Genomic DNA, 24,630 nt, shown 5'->3' on the forward strand with positions numbered 1-24,630 from the left:
GCGGACGCGCCGGGGGACTCCGGACTAGCCACCACCAATGAAGGTCCCAAAAGCAGAGCACCATCTTCTCCCACTGTGACTCGAGGCTCCTCTGAGCCCCCCGATCTAGACCGGCGTCTTCTCCTTCCTCGACGTCGTCGCTGAGGACGGGTCCCCCACGTCTCACGGGGCCCTCCACGCTCACCCAGGGGCAGGTCGTCACCCCTTATCTCCAGCCACTCCCACACCTCCGCCAGGGATTCAAAGATGTGCGCCCGGCCCTGTGAGATCACCTTGAGCTTGGCCGGATACAACAGCATATATTGGAGCTTCATCTCCCGGAACTTTTGCTTAACTCCCAGGTAGGACTTCCGTTGCTCCTGTACCTGTTGAGTGTAGTCAGGATGAATGGATACGCGATATAGTGAGAGTCTCCGCCTCCCTTGCTGCCTTCAAGATGCAGTCCCGGTCTTTATAGTTCAGGATCTTTGCAATCAGCGCCCTTGGGGGTTCACCCGGGCGCGGAGGGGGGACCAGGGCCCTATGTGGAGAAGTGTGGCTCACTGGTTAGAGGAGGCAGACCCTGAAGCAAAGGTCAGACCCGGGACCAGGATTCAATTCCCGACGCGGCAGGGTCTTGAGCCCAAATGTCCACGGACTCGATAATTCTCACTTCGGTGCCTACTTGAATCACGGGTTTGCACTCTGCAACTCTGGGCAATAGCTTGCTTAATCTCCACTACGCCCCCCCCGCGGCGGGATGCCTGGCTTTCACCTTGGGGATGCCCAGTACGGGTTATCTCACAGGGAAAAAGCCAGGACGGGTTCCCATGAGGTGCGTGACCGTCTTCAGTAGGGAGGCCACCTCCCCCTGTAGTTGGGTAATATTACCCTCAGCATCTGAGACCTTATCCGCCACTTTTCGGAGATCCGTCCGCAGTAGATTGACATCTATCGATACAGTCTCTATCTGCCTCTCCAGCGCCGAATGGGAGCCCTGTATAGCCTTCAATATCTCTGCCCGGGAAGGCTCCACCGGCCCATCCGCGCTCTCCTCCTGACCCGTCTGGCGCGTAATCCGTTGCGATGGCAGCCGCGGGGTAGTATACTGCATAATGGTGTTGGGCTCGGTGGACCACGACATCCTATCCTTGTGCGTTGCCATCAGGTAAAAAGTCACATCAACCCCTCCAGTGGATCGTCAAGGATCTCACTCAACCACCGCCGCCCAGGTACCTGCCTCTAGGTCGCTCCTCAAATCACAATGCCAGACGCCAAATCTCAGCTCCAGGCTGCGGCAATACGGGGGGTGCCCGGGCAGGCCAGTATCACCAGTGTTCCAAGCAAGTCCACTCAGCCTCAACCAGGGGCGCAGGGCCGCCTTCTCCCACCAGGGCAGCAGCGACTGTAGGGGCAACAGTCCGCCGCCGCAGAAAGCACCCAAGAGAGGATTGTGGCCCGCAGGATGGTGGGCAGCAATAGCCAGCAGCACACACGTTCTCCGCCGGTCAGGCAGTGGGGCCTGGGGCAATCAGGCCAGCGTAGGAGGCAGGCTCCTCGTGGTGAGCGGGGTTCCCAAATGGCTATCACTCACTCCTATATCCACGGGCGCGATCTAACAACCCCCTAGGGCGCTCTCCAACAATGCGCCTATGATGGTGGTCCAGCACGGGGCAGCGGGCCTCCGGGTGACAAGTCTGTGCGCTGCAGGGAACGACCGCCTCGGTGTAGGGGCAAGATGGCGGCTCAGTGGGGGAGGGGCGCAGATCCGATCGCGTGTGCCTCTTAATGTCTCGTACTCCCCGGCCGCCTCAGGCTCCAGGCCAGCTCCCCAGGGCCCCAGAGGACAAAGGAGATCTCCCCCGAGGGCCGCTCACCCGGCGGGAGGCTCCCGCTCCGATGCGGCGCCTGGGGGAGGGGCGGCCGCCGCGTTTCTCCTCCTCGGAATCAGGACGGGCCCGGGCAGCAGAGGCCGTCCGCAGGTCCACCAGCCGCACACGATCGCCTCCAAGGCGGAGCCCCAGATGGCAGCGAGCTCCGCCGTCCCTCGATCAGCCTCTCGATCACCCGGGAGTGCCACAGGGCCGGTCCGCCCCCGCAACACCGCTCCGGCGCAGGCCGCAGACCCCGGCCTCACGTAGTCAGAGGTCCAGCCCTCAGAGCGCCCGTACCGCCTCAGGGGCAACTCGCGGATGTCTGTCGGTGGTTTTCCGGGAAGGGGGCCGCCCAATATGAGAGGAGCTTCCGGCCCCCGAATCAGGTAAAAAAACAGCCCAGGTAGGATATATATGAAGGATATCTGGGTCCTCATGACGGGAGCAGGCGGAGCTCACGTCCTGTCGGCCATGCTGCTTGGCCACGCCCCCCCTGTAATTTATTCTTCCCCTGCATCTACACTTGTACCTGATGTGGAAGTTTCCCTTTCGAATCCTGTAACCAGGACCAGTGTAGCCACCAGGACATGGACACGGGCTTTTAACCCGTTCGATGCATCGGAAGGCCCCTGGCCTATCACGGTGGGCGTGTGCCGCACCGTGGCGGAATTTCGCCGCGGTAAAAGGGTTAAGCCCCACACCGAGGTAAAGATGAAAGAGCGACCAGTGAGACGAAGAAGGGGTGGGGGCATACAAAAATCTAAACAACAGAAAGGGATCAAAAATTCTGGGGTGGTACAAACCTGTGCAATTAGTACACAAACTGACACTGCTTTTGCTTTTTCTATACCCATATGTAATACTTTGGGGGGGGGGTGTAGCCCTGGACACTGCTTGGGAGACTGTTCTGGGTGTTGCTCTTGCACGGTTTAAGGAACTACTAGACAACAGCCTTGTTCCACTCTTGGGGCGCTTGAAACATTTGGATTCTGTAATGTGTAAACTGGCTGGCGAAAAAGATACATTGCAGCCTGCTATTTTTTTCAGGGTATGGTTTGGGCCCAGATGTTTTTCAATACCTGCAGGCGAGCATAGACCCCAGAGGGAGGCATCTTCAAACATCCGCGAGGAAGTTACTGGAACAGATGTCTGCATCACTGAGTCAGCATTAACTACTGTTCCCCATCAAGTAGTGTCTGATGTTTGCCAGAGTCAAGCTCGAGGGCTTCTTCCTGGTCCCAGTGGTCCCAACATTCCAAAAGGCTCATATGATGCTATCTCCCCCACGATGGACCCAAATGCTAAAGCGCCTGCCCAAACAGTGACTGGGGCGGTTGGGGCCGGAAGGGTCCAACAGGGGTCCAATTAGGGGCTAGTAGCGAAGGTATTGGAGCCGTGTTGAATCCGACCATTAATTTACCCCTAGCTGCACTTCCATTCATTCCATGTCATTATATTAACCGGAGTGCCTGTGAATAAAGCCTGCCAGAAGGAAACACAGTTAGACTTAAGGGACAAGTGTTTATTCTGGCTGGCTAGACATGAGCAGTTTTCCTATGACCGAGCGGGAGAGAGTTCGTAGGGTTGACTGGGTGGACACGAGACCCAAAACAATACAAGGCGACTGTATTGTTATTAACTTTAGTAACCCCCAGACTGCTAGTTTTTTGGCTAGCCATATCCTTCGCCCCCAAATGTGATCCCTACAGGAGCCAGGGCCCAAACTTTGGACTATTCTTATCCACACAGTCGTAATCACCACAGGGCCACTAACATCTGAGCCCCAGTCACCAGGCCCTTAGGGCAATTAATAGTGGCTCCCTACAACAGACCTCTCTTATTTAACATCCTAGTGTCTAATAGGTACAAGGCTCTGGAGGAGGTGGATTGACTGGTTTGGAATGGTGAATTGGATCTGAATAGTGAGCACAGGAGTCAAAGTAGGGAACCAAGGGGTCCTAATAGTGGGCAGATGGTCCAGGCTATACCGTGTGGTGCTAGGGAGGAACCAGGGATCCTGCTTACTGACTTCCAGCAGGGGAATCCACTGTTGGTTGTGCACGATTCCCCACTCTCTGGCACATCAGGCAGTGGCTCGCCTGGGGAAGGAGTGGAAGCTGCCCCTCTGGTTCAGCATGAGAGTACCTTAAGCTCAGATCCTAATAGCCATCTTCCCTCTGGTGAACACTCTATTTCTGACCACAAGTTGAGGATTCTATCCTGGAACATTGCCGGGTTAAAAAACAAACTGGACTCCCCAGATTGGCGGCTCTTTGTGGGTACCCATGGTGTTTGCATGTTTCAGGAAACCTGGGTGAGGGATGGCCTTGTGAGGACGGGGTAAGCAATTTTTAACAACCTCTGGGGGCCTCAGCACCTGGGTTGCCACATACTTGGACTGCTCATTGGACCACTTGAATACCCAGTCTAATGACATCCAGTGCACTATACTTACCTTTCCACCAGGCCTCAAAATTGCCTTTATTAATATTTACTCCCGCCCTGTAAGTATTTGCTACGAATCACAGACCTTTGAGCAATTGAACGCCTTCATCAGTACCGTTCCACCGAATATAAGATTGGTTGTGGGCGGTGACTTTAACTGCCAGTCGAGCCCCTTGTTGTCGCTTCTGTTACAAATTGTAGTGCTGAGGATCGGTTATGGTTAATTCCCGACCCTCAGATTCATGCAATCAAGGCTTGGACACCGCTGGCACTCCAGATCAATGCTGTTACACTAACTTGTTCTTTGAGAGCTTGCAATGGCCATACTAAGTCAGACAGATCAGGGAAGACAACCTTTACTAGACCTGGACACTTTCTCTGCTGGACTATATTCTAGTTGAAGCAAGATCATGGAAATGGGTGGTTGATTTCGCTGTCCCACCACGGCAGGACAGCGAACATAATGCCCTGAGATTGGAGCTACAGCTCCCAAGCAATTCTATGGATACCAGCACCCCCGTAGCTAGCAATCTAATTCTCGCTAATAATAGGAGGAGAACACCTACGGGGGAAACTCAATATTCTTGCCTGGAATGTGCGTGGCTTGCTTAGTAAAGTTAAACGAGGGGCAGTGCTCCATCAGGCAAAGTGGTATGCAGCAGATGTCCTATTGCTCCAGGAAAAACACCTCCTGGGCACGAAGGCCCCTTGCCTAGCCCGGTGTGGATACTCCACAGTTTATCATTCGGGCTTTACACGGGGGCACAGGGGACTGCCATTCTCATTCACCGGTGGGTGCCACTCCAAATCACACGACATTGTCTTGATCTAGGGGGTTGATACACAGTGGTCTCGGGTACCTTGGCCGGAGAACACATTACACTGGGTAGCATGTACGGCCCTCCGCCTCTTGGTCAGACGTTTATAGATAAAATAACGCAGCTTTGGGGGGACCTCCCGGGTGGCCTTATGGTATTGGGTGGCGATTGGAATGATATTATGGGTCCATTGGATAGGTGGCGAGCCCGACAACCTGATACACCCCCGCTACATAACCAAATTGAATGTACTCGCACATACTCTGGAATGTGTGGACACGTGGCGTGCCTTACACCCGACGGACGCTGGATTTTCATACGCGTCATCGGTTCACCCCACTCTTTCACGTCTAGATTATTTATTCCTTCCACATAGGTATATGCACAGGGTGGCACATACATCCATTCTGCCCTATGGCCTATCGGACCACTCGCCGATCCAACTTAAATTGCGACTGCTAACAGGGCCCCCTATAGGTGGCGTATGTCCCCCTGGCTGCTCCGTGATGAGGCATACAGGAAGATGCTAAGTCAGAAAATTACCGATTTCTTCAGATACAATGTCGGATTATGCCAGTCCTCAGTTGTTTTATGAGAAGCGTTAGGGTCAAAATTCTGGGTGCAGATATAAACTACCGCACCGGGGAAAAGCGTTGCGGCTTGGTCCAGGTATATGACCTGGAGACCAGACAGGAATAACTCCAATCCCTTGTGGTGGAAGGCTCTGACACTGCGGCCCGCAGGAATCTGCTTCATGTTCAACAAATGCTCCATCAAGCCCACACGGACTGTGCCAAGGACGCCTAGCTGGCCAACCAGCATAGGATCTACCAATAGGGCGATAAGTCTAGCCAAATGCTTCATAGGCTCTGCCAGACTAGGGTGGCCCCGACGCAGGTATCTCTTCTGCGGTCCCCCGCGGGGGTTGCCTGTGCATCCCCCGAGGCGGTTGTTCTGGCATTCGCTGATTTTTACATGGCTATGTATGAAGCACGGGAGGTTATCTCCAAAACCCTCATAGATGCCTTTTTAGTGGACATCCCTCCCCACCGCCTATCGGATGAGCAGCGTGATGCCCTGGAGGAGCCTATTTCGTTGGAAGAACTGCAGTCGGCTCTCTCCAACATCCACCCTGGCCGTGCGCCGGGCCTGAACGGGTTCCCATGTGACTTCCTGAGACCTCATCTGGAGACTCTGGGGCCTCATTTGCTCGAGGTGATTCATGACACCTCGGAGCAGTATATTCTCCCTCTGAATTGGAGACATGCAGAGGTCGTAGTAATTTCTAAAACCGGGCAGCCCGCCGGACGACCCGAGTTCCTTTTGCCCCATTTCATTGCTAAATTTTGAGCCCAAACTGCTGGGGGAAATCCTGGCGGACCGCCTCCGTACCTGTATACAGGAGCTGGTACACTGGTACACCCTGACCAGTCAGGCTTCATGCCACAGCGCTCTACCAGACATAATATCAGACGAGCTCATTACACGGTGGCGGAGGCTCACCGTCTCGGACGTTCTGAACCAGCCGCCCTGTTGGCCGATATCGAAAAGGCGTTCGATTCATTAAGCTGGATGTACCTTATTAAGTTCTTGGAGGCGGTTAACTTGGGCCCCCAATTCCGGGCCTATGTGCAATTGCTTTATACGCACCTCACTGCATCGGTCCGAGTGGCTGGCCATTGCTCAGCCGCCTTTCCCATTCGGAGAGGCACATGGAAGGGTTGTCCGCTCTCCTCACTGCTGTTCGCACTGGCTATTGAGCCTCTGGCGGTGTGGGTCCGCCTGGACTCTGGCCTATGGGGTTTGGATTGGTCTCCAGAGTGCTCGGATAGGATAGCGCTTTACACGGACGATGCCCTCTTTTTTATGTTGGATCCATGGGTCTCCGGGCCCCGGGTACTGCAGATTCTGAGGGCCTCTGGGGAGACCTCCGGCCTCTGCACTAACTCATCCAAAGCCATTTTGTTTCCAATTTGTGGGGACCAGTGATCCCAAGTTTAGGCCTTGCAGTTTGTGGTTGTTGAGTCAGGCTTCCGGTACCTTGAGGTAGTTATTACAAGGTGCGCAACCGAAGCTTGGTCACGGTATATCGCGCCGTTACTGCCTACAGTTCGGATGAGATGACGGTGTGGTCCCAACTCTCTCTCTCATTATATGGTATATCAGCCATTTTTAAAATGGTGTCTTTGCCTCGCCTGCTCTATAAGCTGCAAATGTACCCCTTTCCAATCCCCCATCCTGGTTTCGTCAAATTAATGCATTACTCAATAGGTTTCTCTGGGGAGGTGGAGCGGTTTGGGTGGCGCTTGGGACCTTTATCTAATCTACCTATTGCGGGGGATAGCGGCGGCAGATGTACAGGCGTATTTTCAGGCATCGCATCTCCTGGTGATAAATGACTGGTGGTATTGCTGTGTAGCGACTCTTCCTGGCCGAAACTCCGTTACTCCACTTTTTGTATAGCTCCTCGTCTCTGACAGAACTCCCCCCCGGCATGTAGGACGGCCATTCAGATCTGGAGGCGAGCGGTCCGACAGATGGGATGGTGGGTCAAACTCACTGGTGCTATGCCTCTTTGGCGCTGCACACACCTCTGGACAGTCGCGCCTCTGGCGGGTTTCCGCAGGTGGGATGACATTGGGATTTCTGTGTTGGTAGACGTAATGCAGGGGTCCACATTCAAATCCTTTCAGCAGCTACAGGCTGATTTTGGCATCCATAAAACGCAATTTCACAGATATTTGCAACTAAGACACGCTATATCCCCTTTGAAAAGGGGCCTCACGAGTCTCCCGGAGTTCCACCCTTTGGAGGGCCGGCTGCTCATGGGGGATCTAGGTGCCCACAAGATCTGTCAAATCTATCAAACACTGACCACACACTCCACGACCACTTTACACCGGACTCGGACGGCGTGCGAAGCAGATGTGCCCACATTGACGAATGATGACTGGGCCGAAGCACTGGCTAGCCCCCGGTACTCTGCTGTCTCCACCTGCTATCGACTGATCCAGTTCAAATATCTTCACAGGGTTTACTTTACACGTTTACGCCTTTACAAGATGGGGGCTATTCAGTCCCCTATGTGCCTCGGATGTGATTCAGAGGAGGGGTTGTCTCTCCACACGGTGTGGACCTGTGTGGCACTACAACACTTCTGGTCGGGCATAAGGTCCTGTTTGGGGAGGGTGCTGGCATGGTGCATTCCTGCAGGCCCCCGATTGATACTCCTACACAGTACCGAGGACATTGGGGGGAACAGATATAAAAGGCATTTATTGTTTTTAGGGCTTGCACTAGCTAAACGCGACATTGCACAACACTGGAAGGCAACACTCCCACCCAGTATAGGTACTTGGAAGAAAGCAATGGATAGGTGTCTGTCTGCTGAAGTTGCAGTATTTCAAGCTAGGGGATGTCCGCAAAAACACAAGAAGATCTGGTCCAGATGGGCCACGTATCGCGGCATAGACCTGTCACTTCTGGAGTCATTGGCTTCCCATGACCCAATAGATAGGTTGGTTGTGAGCAATTCACCGATATAGGATAATGGTGTTGTGGAGAGGTAAAGGAGCAAGACTACACTACGTTTGTATAATGTTGTATAAATGCTGTATGGTGCGTGGTTGGGGGTGGGGGGAGGAGGTTTAGGGTCTCCTGTTCTGCAGACTTCATTGGGGATGTTATACGGTGCCTTGCTAGTGTATATATTGTATCTTCACATGCTTTGATGCTTACTGGGCTTGCCCATATGGTACCTTGAAAAATCAATACAATTTGTTGTTAAAAAAATAATAATAGGAGGAGAATTAGATGGGGGACACTAAAGCAGTCTCCGGATAAGATAGCTGAATTATTCGCTCTGACAATTAAGCCCATCCAGGAAATGGGGTAGATTGCTGGGGAAATGAATTCTTCCTAACATAATGATAGAATAGAGGTGCTGCACACAGAACTAACAACTAGTCTGACTAATATATATTTACTAAGCATGGGCGAAATCTGCGAAATCGCGGTCCGCGAAATCGTGCGAAAGCGAATTCAAGATCCGTATAATTCGTGCGAAATTGCAAATTTTTGTTTTTTGGCGTGATAGCGGGGCTTTTTGCGTGTTCGCGGGGCTTTTTGCGTGTTCGCGGGCCGCTTGCATGGCGAAGTTACCCATACGGTCGTGTATGGGCACAGCACCCTCTGGTTCATCACTGCCACCCTCTGGTTCATCACTGCCACCCTCTGGTTCATCACTGCCACCCTCTGGTTCATCACAGCACCCTCTGGTTCACCACTGACACCCTCTGGTTCACCACTGCCACCCTCTGGTTCACCACTGCCACCCTCTGGTTCACCACTGCCACTCTCTGGTTCATCACTGCCACCCTCTGGTTCACTCCTGCCACCCTCCGGTTCAGCACTCACTATTGCCACACTCTGGTTCATCACAGCACCCTCTGGTTCACCCCTGCTGCCACCCTCTGGTTCAGCACTCACCACTGCCACCCTCTGGTTCATCACAGCACCCTCTGGTTCACCACTGCCACCCTCTGGTTCACCACTACCACCCTCTTGTTCATCACTGCCACCCTCTGGTTCATTACTGCCACCCTCTGGTTCGCCACTGCCACCCTCAGGATCATCACTGCCACCCTCTGGTTCATCACTGCCACCCTCTGGTTCACCACTGCCACCCTCTGGTTCACCACTGCCACCCTCTGGTTCACCACTGCTACCCTCTGGTTCATCACAGCACCCTCTGGTTCATCACTGCCACCCTATGGTTCACCCCTGCCAGCCTCAGGTTCAGCACTCACAACTGCCACCCTCTGGTTCATCACAGCACCCTCCGGTTCACCCCTGCTGCCACCCTCTGGTTCAGCACTCACCACTGCCACCCTCTGGTTCATCACAGCACCCTCTGGTTCACCACTGTCACCCTCTGGTTCACCACTACCACCCTCTGGTTCACCCCTGCCACCCTCAGGTTCAGCACTCACTACTGCCACCCTCTGGTTCATCACAGCACCCTCTGGTTCACCCCTGCTGCTACCCTCTGGTTCACCACTGCCACCCTCTGGTTCACCACAGCCACCCTCTGGTTCATCACAGCACCCTCTGGTTCACCACTGTCATCCACTGGTTCACCACTACCACCCTCTTGTTCACCACTGCCACCCTCTGGTTCATCACTGCCACCCTCTGGTTCATCACTGCCACCCTCTGGTTTACCACTGCTACCCTCTGGTTCACCACTGCCACCCTCTGGTTCATCACAGCACCCTCTGGTTCACCACTGTCACCCTCTGGTTCACCACTACCACCCTCTTGTTCACCACTGCCACCCTCTGGTTCATCACTGCCACCCTCTGGTTCACCCCTGCCACCCTCAGGTTCAGCACTCACTACTGCCACCCTCTGGTTCGCCATTGCCCCCTCAGGATCATCACTGCCACCCTCTGGTTGGTTCATCACTGCCGCCCTTTGGTTCATCACTGCCACCCTTTGGTTCACCACTGCCACCCTCTGGTTCATCACAGCACCCTCTGGTTCACCACTGACACCCTCTGGTTCACCCCTGCCACCCTCAGGTTCAGCACTCACGACTGCCACCCTCTGGTTCATCACAGCACCCTCTGGTTCACCCCTGCTGCCATCCTCTGGTTCAGCACTCACCACTGTCACCCTCTGGTTCATCACAGCACCCTCTGGTTCACCACTGTTACCCTCTGGTTCACCACTACCACCCTCTTGTTCACCACTGCCACCCTCTGGTTCATCGCTGCCACCCTCTGGTTCACCACTGACACCCTCTGGTTCACCCCTGCCACCCTCAGGTTCAGCACTCACCACTGCCACCGTCTGGTTCATCACAGCACCCTCTGGTTCACCCCTGCTGCCACCCTCTGGTTCAGCACTCACCACTGCCACCCTCTGGTTCATCACAGCACCCTCTGGTTCACCACTGCCACCCTCTGGATCATCACTGTCCCCCTCTGGTTCGTCACATCACCCTCTGGTTCAACAGTGCCACCCTCTGGTTCACCACTACCACCTTCTTGTTCACCACTGTAGATTATGGGGGGAAAGCACACCTGCCCAGCCTCAACTGAGATGAATTAATTTGGGGCTGGTTAATGTGTCACTGAATTTGTGCTTCAAGTCTGGCACCTGCTTCCTTAGCTGTAAGTGCTTCCTGTTGCAGTTATTTTTTTTTACAGGAGCATTGTGCCATACTTGTAACTATTCTCCGACCCTGCTTTGAGGGTCAGAGCAGGGTCAGAGAATAGTTGAAAGTAGGCAACTGAACTCTGGAGGGGCCCCTCAGGAAGCACTACAGGGAATGGTTACAAATTAGCTTGATCTTTTGCACCTGCTAAGTGCTTTCAGATTTCCAAAATTCGTTTTTCTGCCATTTCGCGAGATTTGGGGGACGCGAATTCATGCGAAATTGAACTTGCAATCCGCAAATTCGTGCGAATTTGCTGATTTCTTTTTTTTTCGTGTTTGCGCGTTTTTTTGGTTATTCGCGGACCGCTTGCAGCGCACCGACCCCGAGGTTGCCCATGCGGTCGTGTATGGGCGCGGCCATCTTGTTTGCGTGACATGTTTCCATTTCCCGGCGCTAGTTGCATGCTCGCGTCGTATGCGGCGCGCAATTACGTGTTCGTGGGCGTTTTTGCGGGGGAAATATCGCGCTAACTTACCCACGCGGTCCTCTATGGGCGCGGCCATCTTGTTTTTTATTCACTGCTATGGTTTTGGGCATGCTACCTTTCTATCCATCTTACATCTTTGTAATCCTATGTTTTTCTGAACTTTTTTTTGTTTTTTTTTGCTTATTATCTCTCTCTTCAATTTCCTACATCTATATTTTGTGTTTTTTAACTTTTTGTTACTTTATTACCTACTTTATTTTTTCGCTCTCTCTCTTATTTTTTTCACACCTATTCTTCTTTCCTTCTTCTTGTGCCCAGGACCATGGCTAAGGGAGGCGACAAGGGCAAGGGGAAGGGCCCAGCACCCCGTACCCGGCTCCCTTGCGGGCATTTGAGGGGGGAGGAAGTCCAGGCCAGGGAAATCTTCTCTGCGGTGGAGGTGGCCACCTTGATGGTTTTTGTCCAAGTCCACCTCCCTAAGACCGTGGCAGCAGGTGGGCGGATTGCTTCCGGTTACGGCCTCCGGGAGCATCACCAGCTGTGGGAGAAGGTGTGCCGGCACATGTATAAGGAGTCTAAGGTCCGGCGCACCTACCAGCAAGTGACGCACCGGTGGAGTGACATCTTGGACCGGGAGCATGACATGCTCGACCTGCTCGGTGTGGAGATCCCTGGCCTTGGTAAGTAGCTATTTAATAACTACTTTTTTTCCTTCCGCTCTGTTATATTGCTAATCTATTTTTTTCCTGAAGAGTACGAATGCTGCTGATTCGATAACATTGCAGGTAAATTAATGTTTAAATAGCTTCTGTCATTCCAGGTGCTCGCCTGGTTATTGGCGTTGCTACTATGCTTACTTGTTTGTTTGTTAGTGACCCAGCCCCCGGACGTAACAACAACAATTGCCATCGAAAATTTAAGCATTCCAACTGTAAAACAACCTCAGTTAACAATGCAATCGGCGGCTCGCTCTCCCGCGCCAAAACATTATACAGAACAGAAAACTATCTCACACTATTTCTCGAAAACGGTGTTGGGTCCCAAAGAGAACCAATTTGCAACAGAGCATTACCAACCAAGACCCCATACTCTAGTCCCAGCGGACCCAACAGCACAGCAGGCGGTCTGTGATATCGAGAGTGTAAAGCCGCCGTTTGGCCTAAATCAGAGCACCCCAGACAGACTACCCAAGAGAAACAACCAACTCCGCTTTTCAAACCGGAATGGGAGGTCAGAAACTACCTATTCGGTGGGCTTAATAAAGCACACACTAATACCGCATTACAGTTCAAGGGGGAACCATGACATCTTAAACCGGAGTGCAATCCTAAAACTCACCACCTCTTTCGAGACGCTAAAACATGTGGATACAACTCACATACACAGCATTGAATTCAAAATAATTCCCAACACAAATGGGAAAGAAATGACAGTAGTAACATGGCAGGACCCCAAAATTGCCGACGAAGTGTGGCGATACAGAGAAGAGCTTGCCAACTGGGGAATTGAATTACAATTAGTGCCGCCGGAAAGATACCCTGGCCCACTAGCCGCCCGTATGGATAAAAGATCTAAACCAGAAGGCGGAATTCTCCGGGGGGCCGTTGGCGGTATGGCCACCAATAAGGAGGAATGGGCCAATTTACGAATCCTCCATTACGGCCAGACAGGGGGACCCAATGAAAGCCGGAAAATTCTACCCCCAACACAAAATCCATTGGTGGCAGGGAGGAAAGAGGCATGAAAACAGACCTTAAAAGCCTGTTCTTGGAACGTCAATGGCCTAAGGGGCAAAACAAACGAAGCTGAACTAATGTCATTTCTAAAAACTTTCGACATCCTATTATTACAAGAAACCTGGCTAATGGCATCGCAGCAAATAGATGGCTTCAATGAAACCCAACTATTAGCAACTAAAAGTGGCCTATCGGGTAGGGCCGCCGGAGGTCTATCAATCTACCTGTCTACCAGCATCGCTTGGTCATTTGTTAATATCCACACAGGCCAACAATGGATACAGTGTATTAAAACAGATCTGACGCAAGACCCCGGCAAAGGCCTACAAGGGCTCAAGACCTCTCGCCAATGATAATCTTTAACATCTATATTCACCCAGACTCCATGATCAAAGTGGAGAAAATCCTGACCCAAAAGCCCTCATTAAATCCATGCAATCTATCTTCCCGCAGGCCGGGATAGTCGTGTCAGGTGATTTGAACATGTTCTTGTTACAAAGGGACCATATTCTAACCAGGTCTCAAAACAAATGGAAAGGCGGATCAATCCCAAGCCTTGTCACTAATCATCGAAAAAAGGATAAAATCGGCCAACAGTGCGCCTTGATGTTCGCAGAGGTGGGAATGATCGCTTTGAATGGCCGTTTCCCACAAGACCAACCAGCAGCTTCCACCAGAATTGTAAAACAAGCTCACTCAGTTCTGGACTATACCATTGTGGAATTATCGGTCTTGCAATCCATCGTAAATTATAAAATCATCTATAGAACGGAGAGCGACCATAGTGTACAAGCATTTGAACTCAGTCTCCAACATAAAAGGGCCGCAGCATACGAAGTCTTGACCGAACCCCCAAGCCTGTACAATCTCAAGAGACTTGTGTGGAACGGCAATAACATCAAAGAGATAATGATGCACATTTACAACGCCCAAACTGATGCGACTGGAGACGACCCACCATCACCCGTGGACAACTGGGAAAGCCTGATCACAACATTAATAGAAAAATTTGGCAACAAACCTCCCAGCCATCAATCGATCTTGGGCAACGCCCCTCAAGTGTCCCTGGGACGCATAGCATGCAACAAAAGGACTCTAAACCAAGAAATCAGAAAAATACAAGCGACAGCTAAGATAACAGGTGAAGACATAACCAATCAAATATACAAACTAAGGCAAAATTACAAAAAAAAAAAGTATGGTTAGAAAAATCAAAACACCAAACTGGCATCTGGCAATCACTATTAGCATTCAGCAAATCCAACAATAGTGTTACATTTTGGGCAGAAATAAACAAAGTCGCAAATGGAGCTGCTCAGGTCTCCAACGCCTACATACTTGAGGGCGATTGGATACAGTACTTAGAACACACACAATGCAATAACACGCTTGCATGGAGTACAACCCCCCCAGACCCCACACCCAAAAAACAACCAAGATGTGGATCCACAGTTCGAGGTAAACTGGATAACGCCGTCATTGGTCGAAAAAATACTAAAAAACCTAAGACCAAAAGGCGCACCTGGACCGAATGGCTTACCGAATGCCTTGTTTAAACAAGATCGTCAGTACTGGGCGGAACATCTCACCCCCCTATACAACATTGCTTTTCAGTCTGAAAGTATTCCCCAATCATGGAGAGGCAGCATCCTCCATCCAATCTTTAAGGCAGGCTCAAGATCTGATCCAGCTAATTATCGCCTCATAGCGCTCATCGATGTCGAGGCCAAAATCTATGCCTCGAATTTGTTGACGGCCTTAGAAGACTGGGTATGTACGAAAAAAATCCTCCCGATCACTCAGACAGGTGTCAGGCCTGGAACTAACACCCTATGTAACCTGCTGGCGTTAAACCTCTTGGTCGACAAAGCAAGGGAGAAAACTACCAAGCTGTACACGTGTTTTGTCGACTTAAAAGCAGCGTTCCACACAGTCCCGAGGGAGGCCTTATGGCAAAAAATGGCCACTTGGGAGATACAAACAAAGCTGTTGCGGGCAATTACCAACCTATATTCATCCACCTGGGTAAGAATAAAACTAGGGAACGGAGAAAGAATAACTAGAAAAATACCCACCCATGTTGGCCTCAAGCAGGGTTGTGTATTGGCACCAACGCTGTTTAACATCTTCACAGCGGACCTGGATAAGAGCATCGCGGAGACAGAAACTGATCCACCAAAGCTAGCCCAGCACAAAATTAGGAGCATACAGTACGCAGATGACATCGTACTGTGCAGCAAGACCCCGATGGGCCTCCAACGCTCCATCACAAAGCTCCATGATGGAGGAGCCAAGATGGCGGACGGGACGGACATGTAAGCTCCCGGCTCCGCAAGCCATCTGCTTTCGCATCGATATCCTGACATTTATCCTCGCCTACACCGTGCTGAAACGGTGACATGAACGCGCTGTTGCTGATTGCGTTCTTTTGAAGTCTCCACCGGCTGTTTTGGTGCAGAATTCGCAGCGTTTGCCAACCTCCGATGCGGCTCGTGAGACCGGTGCTGATCGCCGCCGCTGGACGCTACGGGACGGAGCTGGTAGGACGAGCTGGGGAGATGCTGTTGGCTGAGGGAGCGTGACCGGTCGCGGCAGTGGACGGAGTAGACCCTTTCCAGTGTAGTGGGACTCTCTCTGCCTACGGAGTGTGTGTTTGCGAGACTGGAGCCCTTCACACGGCGCTTCCATCCACTACGCTGCTCGAGCGCTGGACGGACTCCATCTTGGGGCGCCTCCTCGGCCGCGGTCCGCCCTGCATTCATCAACGGCGAGAAGACTCTCTTTTTGCGCGGCCCCACTGATTGGGGGTCGCGTTTCCATTGGTGGTTCTGACGCTAGTTTTTCTTTGTAACGAAATTGCCCCCCTTCCTCAAATGTGGACTCACTGACGGGGTGATAATGGCGCCTGCCTTTCCCGACGGAGAGATGGCTGCTTCCCTATCCCTAATATGTGATGTCCTGCCTGTCCCCGAGACGGAGGCTGCTCTGAGTGCATCGCCGCGCGGTGCGGACCGGCTAACGTCGCAGAGCGACCTGACTTATGGGGATATCCTGGTTGCCCTTACAGACCTGGGGGCAACATGGTGGCGAACCATCCGAGAGCTGATATGGAAGATTGAGAGAGCTTCGTCTGGCATTACGCGACCGGAGCTGGCTGACCCCCTGCTGCCTCTAACTACTTCTGGAACGGATACAAGGTTGCAGCATGAGAGGGCGGAGGAGCGTTGTGTCCCTGGCAGTAATTTCGGGTGTTTACTTATCGGTGAGGCTATGGTTACAGTGTTTCCTTCCACTTCGAGATCTGTGACTTTGCCTGCGCACTTGCTACCGAGGCTCCGTTTATCGACCGTCCAGTTGATAACCCCCCTCGTTGTTTCTGCCTCTGGAGCCTCTTTCCTACAATGGTGGTGTGTGTGTCATCCTGCGATGGAAGTGGAGTTTATCGGTTTGGACGCTGACATTGTGGTGGACTGGGGACGCTCATTGACTCCTCCTCTGCTTCTTCTTTGTCGAGATCGGCCATCTTGCTCCTTTGTTCTGCCTGAGGAGTGCTTGCGGCGAGGGCCATGTCTGAAGGGATTTTGTCGTTCTGGCCAGGGCTGAAGGTGTTTTCCTCGTTGGCTTTGCTTGATCGGCTGGCGGAGACCAGGATTGAACTGCGTTTTGCTATGTTAATTGCGTTGATTGTGCTGATTTTCCCCACTTAATTTTTAATTGCTACGTCCTGTTCTTTACTCTTGTGGATGGGGCGCCGGGTCTTGTGTTGGCCCGGGATCTGGGTATAACTGATTCTGACCCTCTTTTGGTTCTATGTCATTCGCATTTATGTACACGGCGTAGTAGTTTTATACAGCTGGGGAGTCCGGGAGATCTGATTTTGAGTGGGCTCCTACCCACCTTCCTTTTTCCGGGAGTAGTGGATTAGTTTATTCTTTTCCTACTCCCTATATCTCAAGTGTGAGGGTTTTTCTCTCCTTTTTCTTTCCACTTTTCTTTTTCCTTCTTTCTTTTTCTTGGTCTATATTTCGGGTTCTTTAATGGGCGACAGACACTTTACTGGTGGGGGGGTAGGCCGTAGCCTCCGCATTGGTGTAGGGTGGGGGGTGGGATTTAGTTTTCTTTATTTAGTTTCTATGGGCCTTAATTTTTCTATCCTTCTGCGCTTTCTTACCCTGTTTCTGTTCTGGGTCCACGATAGGGGTTAGTAGGTAGGGGATGGCGCTGTAGGTGGTGCGTACATGCTGGCGGATTATCCTGTTGTTTTACTTTGTACCGCCTTTTTGCCCGAGGTGTTACCTTTTATTGTGGTTTCCAGTGATGATGCAGCATGCCCATGTCGAGAAGTTATTATACGGACTCAGTTCTCCTTAATTCTTATGCTTTATTGATTTCTATTTCGAACGAAAAAACTTTAAAAATTAACCTTATATGCTCCTTTTCCTCGGAGACGTGATCCTATACAGTGTAACGTCCATTGATTGTTGCTATGTTACCTGATGCCGCTGAGGAACTACATTGTTTGCAATTGTGCTTCGACAGTATTGTGGCCAGCCTGATGGTTGTGGGCCCGTATTTGTTCTGATATTCATGCAAAATAAAGGTTTTAAAAAACAAAACAAAAAAAACAAAAAAAACAAAGCTCCATGATTACATCAGCGCACAGGGCCTGCAAATCAATCTAAAAAAACAAAGATCGTCTGCTTCGCCCGGCGATTGGGGAAGAAACCCTTCAAATTGCACATTTCAGGCAATACCATAGAGAAGTCTGCCTCGTACAAATATCTGAGCATAGTGGTCGACTCCAGATGGACCCTGAAAGACCACCAATTGCACAGAAAGGCTCAGGCAAACAAACTACGTTTTGCACTAAACCTACTGAAAATAAAATTGAATTGCCCCTCTAACTCGCACCTGTTGAAGGTAATAGCTGCCAAGTTTCTACCATCTCTAACTTACGGGTCGGAATTGTACAGGTGTAAGGATGCAAACTTCTTGAATACGCAACAGTCAGAGCTGTTCAAACACATTTTCCACATCCGAGGTTTGTATCCCAATCGCAGATTCGCCTGGAATTTGGTCTAACAAATCAGCACCAAGTCAGACAAGCGGCCATTTTAAAAACATGTTGGAAACTGAGAGCAGCTCAAGAAGACACGCTCATGGGTCTGTGTTGGATGGAGATGAATCACCAGAGAAAATCAAAAAATGACTGGAACACAGTACGCATGAATGCCCTGTCAGAACTCAACCTGGAAAAGGCATGGAACACAAACCAAACCATCGCGGCTTTTAAAAAAGTGACTAACGGAGCCGCAAAGCAAAGATCATGGCTATTAGACAAAGCAACAACAGTGAACAAAAAACACGGGTGGATGGTGTTGGCCACGTATGGGAAAATGGAGCCTCAACCTTACTTAGTCAACCATATATCCACGGCCGCCCAAAAGACTCTTCTCAAACTACGGCTGGGTACTTCCACCTTAAAAGAACATACACCAGCATGGAAGCAATCATGGTCGACCACTGACTGCAAACTATGTGGGCAAAAGGAAGAATCATTGTTGCATATATTGTGCATCTGTCCCTCTCTGAAAAATCTGAGACGTTACTTTCTCCTTCACGCATTCCGTTTTTTAAAAATTAGATCATGTCGCTCGGCTGTCATGCTAGCATTGAACAGTCAACAATTGCAGACAGCCTGCAGAGCTGCAAGATTCTGTCAAAAGTCACTGCAGCTAATACAAATTAGTGAGAAACACGATACTAAAGGTCTGAAGCCGGATGCGTGAAGTGTAACGAACCGATCCACCGAACCCCCTTTTACCTCTCACAATCATTTCAATTATATGGATACTTCAAAAGCTTTCCTTTTAATCATTTGAGACTTTGTACTCTTTTTAAATCATGTGTTTTATGTTACAATATTGTAAAGGTTTTAATTAACTAAATACAATAAAATTGTCTTTGTTCTGCTTACTTGTTTGCAACTTTTTAGTCATTTGAGAGCATTACTGCGTAATGCTAGAGACAGTAGACTCAAGTCTAGTTCTTCTTTGTACTCCTGCTGCTGCCACTTTGAAGAGATAGTGGTGGATTGATACGTTGAGTATATTATTTATTACTTGTTATAGGACATTTGTTAGTGGTCTGCAATCATGATGACGGACTGTGTCTGTCACGCGACGTCTCGTGCTGCTGAGTGATGGCAGTCGTAGTAGAACCTTTTTGTTGTTGATGTAGTTAGTGAATTACATAACTTTCCTATTACACGGTCTGCGAATCCTGCAATACTGTACTACTATCTTCCTAGTTGTCCAGATCAGATGCAATTGATGTTAATTTGTTTCCCCGACATAATTTTTATATTGAGTACAAAGAAATCAAATATTTCCCAAAAAACAATCATCCATGTTGTGTTTCTTTATTTCATGATCTCCAGGACCTCCCAGGGGCAAGGCGCCGGCGGCGACAGAGACTCCGGTGGCAGAAGGTGGAGAGGCTCAGTCCCTTCCAGGCTCTTCTGCTGGCCCCAGTAAGTTGTTCTATTGTTAAATTAATACTTATACTTCCCTAACTTTTACAGCTCCTATTCATTACAAACTGGTTCCTAATAATTCTATGTTTTACAAAATAGTCTTTGATCTTCTTCTAATGTAGACTACTTTCTACATTCTTTTTTTTTTTTTAAGTTTCAAAAACCTTTATTCACGTAGTAAGCAGATCACACGACATACAGCCTACAACCCAGAGGCCGGCAGCATATCATAGGTAACAAGGCATCATCATCTGAGCACATCATACACAGCCAATAAGCCGACACCCCGGAGGTCCGGCGGCAGTTAAGTAACATGTTAAGGTAGTATCTCCAGGTTATCCACCGCTTCGGCGGTCTGAGCCCGCCTTACTGCCCAAGCATATAAGTGTTTAATGTTTAGTCAACAATCGCTGCGCCTACCCATCTGAGATGCAGGCCTAAGCTAAAGTCCGATACACAAAAAGACAAACTCTAGCCCCAACAGCCCTCACCCACTTAACTCGCCAGGTAGTAGCCTCTCTATCCCACTATCTTGGAAGTATAGGAACTTACCGCCCCACCTATCACAACTCAGGAGCCAACCCGTTTCCACTCTATATACTGTCTATCAAAAAACAAGCAAGTCAGCGCAGTGCTGCTCTCCCTTCATCTCCACGTCTCTAAATATACACTAGGTTAAATCCCATGGCCCTGCCACCGCCCTCCCTACAGACATTCGTCCGTTCTTTCCATGTTCCACCTAAACTCACTCTTAAGTTCATATAACCACCTCTTTTAAACCCGCCCAATCTCTTCTACGATCAGTCCCTGTCTATTATTACCTCACTCTGTGGTGTCCCCTCCCGGTCCCCCGTGTGCACTCCCTGTCCAACAGTCCCCCCACCCCGAGATAGCTCCTCACTATCCCCAGTGTGCAAGTATGTCTGGTACAGACTCCAAAAATTCTTAGGGCGGCTCGTAGGTACAACATATCTCTTGCCCATCTCCTCTTAGATGGCAACGGTCCCCTCATCCAACGTATAGCAACCACCCGCCTGGCTATTAAGAAGCCCATATCTGCCAGTCGTCGCAGTGCAACCGGAAGTGGCTTGGAGTAACCCAGCAACGCCAGCGCAGGGTTAGCCGGCATCTCAATCTCTAATATCACGCTCATTTCCGAGAACACCTCTTTCCAAAAGTTGTTAACGCCAGGACAGCTCCACGCCATATGCATGAAGTCTGTTTCCTGTGCATGGCAACGCTCACATTCAGCCGAACCCCGAAGCCCATATCTATGAAGTCTCTCTGGTGTGTAATATACACGCTGCAAGTATTTGAAATGTATCAGCCTATGCCTTCCATTGAGAGACAGCTTCCTCGTGTTTGTGCAACAATAGTTCCACATTGCGTCATCTATTGGTATTTGTAAATCGCGCTGCCACTCCATTCTAGCCTTCGAGTCATGCTGTTCCTTTTGTTGCCGTCCTATCTTAAGTAAGTTTGTGACTAGTTTGCGAGGGGTCGCAGTTCTAATCACGTATGTGAGTTCCCGGATTTCCGGTGGTTCTGTGAGATCTGCACCCAAGAGCTCCAGCAGCGCGTTGCGCACCCTGTGAAACTGAAAGCGTAATAGCAGTGTAGCTTCAACGCCCGGGGAAAGGACCTGCTCCCATGTTTTTACCACCCCGTCTGTAAACAGGTCCTCCATCTTTGCAATTCCTAGTTTATGCAATGCATCTATGACACCCTTTTCTTTCAGCGGGGCAAGCCACACCGCCCACTCTATCAGCATATGTGGGGAGTATAGCAGCTCGCAGTTCCTGTCCCGTAGCAGTGCATGCCACGCGTGATTCGTGGTCTTAATCGAGTCTAGCTTACCAACACTGCGATCAGCTGGATAAAACACAGTGGCCGGCAAGGGAGCCGGGTCTGCAAACAAGCGCTCTAGAATCACATGGGGTATATCAGAATTCCCGTGTATCCACGTGTGTAGGTGCGCTGCCTGGGCAACTCTGTAGTATTTCTCCAAGTCCGGTGCACCCAGCCCTCCCATCTCGTAGGGAAGTATTAAAACTTTCCACTGGACTCTGGGCTGTTTACCGCCCCAGGGAAGTTTAATTAGAACCTGGGTCAGGCTTTTGAAAAAGGCCTTGGATAGGACCACTGGGATAGTGTTAAACAGGAATAGGAATCTAGGTAATACTACAATCTTCATGATGGCAATTCGTCCCATTAAGGACAGAGGTAGCTTGCACCATGCATCCACATCGTCGACCAACTTCATAAATGCAACCCCATAATTTTCCCGTATCAAAACGTCGGGGTCCGTATGGAGCTGAATTCCTAAATACCTGACCGGTTCCGTCGTCCACTGTAACGGGTATTCCACATCAAATTGTGATGTCACGGGTGTTAATGGAAACGCAACCGATTTGTGCCAGTTCACCTTCAGCCCTGAACGAGCCCCAAATCTTACTACTCCTCTGAGCACTGAAGAGAGGTTCGTTTCCGGGTTTCGGACATATAACAGCGTGTCATCTGCGTATGTAGAGATACCAATTTGGTATGTTGGAAAGTTTACTCCCTCAAACCTATGGTATTCCCTAATTGCGCACGCCAGTGGTTCTGCCACCAGCCCATACAGTAAGGGCGAAAGGGGACAGCCCTGCCTAGTTCTTCTACTTATCTCAAAAGCTTCCGTAACACGATCACCCATTCGCAGTCTCGCTGTGGGTTTGTAGTATAGTGCCCGATCATCTGCAAAAAAGGTTCCCCCAGTCCCAATTTGCGAAGTACTCTCAGCATGAAGGGCCACTCCACAGAGTCGAAAGCCTTCTCCATGTCGAGGAAAATCGCTAACGCTTTGTTCTCCTGCCTTACGTGTTGCATGGTCCCTAGCACTGTTCGTATATTATAAGTGAGGTTTCTGGCAGGTATAAATCCTGCTTGATCCGGTGCAACCATTCCCGGGATGAGCAACGCCAGGCGCGTGGGCAATACTTTCGCGTACAATTTAGCATCAACATTTATCAGGGAAAGCGGTCTATAAGAGCTACAGGCATTCGAAGGTTTCCCAGGCTTCAGTATAGTGACAAGGAGTAAGGAGTGCCTCCCTCATAGATCTGGGCATTCTACCTTCCACATAGATGTCGTCAAACAGAGTAGATAGATGTGGAACTAGAATATCCTTAAAGGCCTAATAAAAACCAACCGTCAGGCCATCCGCTCCCGGCGCGCTACCAGATCGCATCCCTTCCAGCGCTTCCATAATCTCATCTTTTTGTATGGGCATCATCAAGAATTCTCTTTGGGAGTCAGTCAGCAGGGGCATTTTAATGTAGCTAAGGTAGTCATCTATTTCCTCTTCCACTCGAGAGGATCTGGACCTGTAGAGTCCTGTATAGAAGTCTGGGAATTCCTCGAGAATTCTCGGTTCCCCTGTGAGTGTCCCCTGAGGTCGCCTTTCGTTCCGCATTATTCTAGCCAGCAGAGAGCCGGGCCGGTCTCCCTCGCCATATGTGCTTGCAGTGGCGTACTTGCCCATGTGTTGCACTTCCCTGTCTGCCTCCTCATTATATTCAGTGATTAGCGTCTTAATCTGCTCTGCAGTGTCAGCCGCGGGATCACCCTGCTGTTGTTGTTCCAGGGTCAATAGTTGTGCTTCCAGATGTTTCAGTCTTTGCCTTCTCGCCTTGAGAACACTAGAGTGTTTGGACATTGCTATACCGCGGATATACACTTTAAATGTATCCTACACTGTCTGAAAACTATCAACTGACCCCGTATTGATTTAAAAAAAACTATCTATATTCTCTGCCAGTTCACCTCTAAATACGTTATCCAGTAAGGAGTATGGGGGAAAGCGCCACATAAATGGGGGGATTCTCTTTATCGGTGTCTCCAAGACTAGGAGCAGTGGGGAGTGGTCTGACAGGGTACGCGGTAGTATCGTACACCCCTTAATGTGCTTGACACTAGACCGGGATGTCAGCCAGTAGTCTATCCGTGTATGTGTATCATGGTAGGCTGAATAGTGCGTATATCCGCCCTTCGTCGTGTTTCTATGTCTCCAGATATCAACCATGTCTAGTTTAACAAGTTCCGCTTTCATATGCAAGGCCGCAGCCGCCGGTCGTCTGGGTGGCCCCGCGGACCTGTCCAACCCCGGGTCAAACACTAAATTAAAATCACCCACCCAAATCATACTGGAGCTGACATAAGGCCGGCAATGCGTGGCCAGATCATCATAAAACTCTGGGGAGTTGTAGTTGGGACCATAAACATTAACCATTATAAGGTCGTGTCCCTTGCCTACACACCTGACAATCAAGTACCGGCCTTCTGAGTCAGCCTTGATCATGGACAACTGCAATTTGGATCTAGGGTTCACCCAGACAAGCACTCCCTTGGAATGTGTGGTAAACCCCGCAGCCACACTGTTACCCACCAGCCCCTTAGCCGATAACATCTTGCTTGTAGTAGGGAGGTGCGTTTCTTGAATAAGTGCAACGTCTATGTGGTGTCTGTGCAAATACGTTAGTACCTTCCTGAGCTTGCGATAATCGGTGAGGCCTCTCGCATTCCACGTCAACACTCTCAGAGACTCAGTGGCAC

At 50.4% G+C, this 24,630-nt stretch overlaps 1 long non-coding RNA gene across 2 annotated transcripts in view; it reads left to right on the forward strand.

Annotated features, from left to right (window-relative positions):
- The window catches only part of LOC144827694 (uncharacterized), a 61,584-nt gene that overhangs the window by 13,454 nt on the left and 23,500 nt on the right, over positions 1 to 24,630 (forward strand). For both annotated transcript variants that reach the window (XR_013610309.1, XR_013610310.1), the window contains exon 2: positions 19,942 to 20,034. This is a non-coding gene — a long non-coding RNA (uncharacterized LOC144827694). The remainder of the gene's footprint in view (positions 1 to 19,941; positions 20,035 to 24,630) is intronic.

This window comes from Lissotriton helveticus, chromosome 4_1, assembly GCF_964261635.1.
Source record: "Lissotriton helveticus chromosome 4_1, aLisHel1.1, whole genome shotgun sequence".
Lineage (NCBI taxonomy): Eukaryota > Metazoa > Chordata > Amphibia > Caudata > Salamandridae > Lissotriton > Lissotriton helveticus.